Here is a 1,772-nt window from a genome sequence, read left to right as displayed (position 1 = left end):
CTGGAAATCTGATACCACTTGATAGAGGCAAAGGTGTCCCGTCTTTCGATGAGATGGTGGATTTCGCTTTGGTGGAAGTCGACTTTGACGATCCGACTACGAACGTGCGAGGACGTCGCGCCTTAGCAATCGCTAAACCAACTCCGAGAGGTTATTGACCACGCCGCAGCACGATCAACCTGACCACGAGGGTCTGTTTCCTGCGAGCAAACGAAGAACAAGCAAGAAACTAAGATTGCAATCTGGATATTGCGAATATAAGATGAAAGCTTTATTGATCAAGGTGGGGTTCTGTGACGCCTTTGTCTGGTCGTTGAACACAAACGAAGTACGCGAAGTTGCAGCTATGGCGAACTTTTAATCTAAACAAAACCCAAAGTCTAAACGATGCCCTAAGGGCTGTATATATGGAGGAAGAGGGGGGAATTTCGTGTCCCTTGGTGGAGGGGTCCGAAATCAACCCTATCTCTTGTTTCCCCACACATACGGACTCTAAAAATAGCCTATACTTATGTATTTCGAAATTACATGGGCCTGGCCCAATAATAAGGTGACGCAGCACCTAAAATAGCCTCGGGACGAAATTTATGAAGTGGCATCTTGTATATTTCGTCCAAGGCTTCATGCACCCATTATGGTGGCTTCAAAGTCCTGAAATTATCACTTGTAACTCCGTTCTTGTTCCCCTTGCGCATGCCATCATCTCCATGCTTGTTCTTGCTCCAATGTTCATCCTTCTCCAAGCTAGGCCCTTCATTTGTAAGCAAAACAAATGTATCCAATTTAGGCAGCATCATATTCTCATGAACATTAGAATCATTACCAAGAAACGAAAGTACCTGGTAATTTAGTTGGCGTGCACGAGCTCTAGTAATTGGTCCAGTATGTATAGCAGCAGGGGCTGTGGGTGTAACAATTGTATTGATGTCCTTATCAAGAATGGTCTGAATCTCTCTATTTAATACACCCAGAAAACGTGCAAGCATAGCTTCATTCTCCTCAACAATACCACATCTAATCATGCCAGTTTGTAATTCCTGATAATATTCTTCTACAGAATTTTTCCCTTGTCTTAAACGCTGCAATTTTTGAAGCAATTCACGTTGATAATATGGTGGAACCCAACGCGTACGCATAGCAGTTTTCAAAGCAGCCCAAGTAGTTGGAATAGGATATAATCTACAATGTTCAGACCACCATACACATGCAAAACTAGTGAAAGCACAAACGGCAGCATCAACTCGTCTCTCCTCAGGATATTGTAAACATGTAAATCGTTGTTCAGTTTCTAACTCCCAAGTAAGATATATATCAGGAACATATCTACCCTCAAATGGTGGAATATTCAATTTCAGTTTAGGAATATGGACATCATCTCGTACCTGAGGTGGTGGTGCAGGCCTACCATTACGAATATATACCCGAGGTCGACCTGCTGGTGGTGGTACAGGTGGCTGCATGTAGTGTTGATTTTGATCAACCTCATCCTCATAATCTCCCACATAATCATCCTCCTCCGCATCAGCAGCAGGAGCCACAGAAGTATCAACAGCAGCACCAACAGTTTGGCCAAACGCAAGAGGAACACGGCTTGCTCGGCGGAGGTCTGCTTCGCGACGTGGAGGTAGTCGTTGTTGTTGTTGTTGGAGAGGTGCATTAGGTGCAGCGGGTGGTGGTGGTGGAAGACGCGCGAGCAATTCATTAAACTTGTTATCGAGCTTTGTTTCGAACGTCTTCTCAAGGCCAGTGATCTTCTCCATGGCCTCTTCAAA

The sequence above is a fragment of the Triticum aestivum genome, chromosome 1B (genome assembly GCF_018294505.1).
Source record: "Triticum aestivum cultivar Chinese Spring chromosome 1B, IWGSC CS RefSeq v2.1, whole genome shotgun sequence".
In the NCBI taxonomy this organism is placed as follows: Eukaryota; Viridiplantae; Streptophyta; class Magnoliopsida; order Poales; family Poaceae; genus Triticum; species Triticum aestivum.
This window is presented reverse-complemented; position numbering follows the sequence as displayed.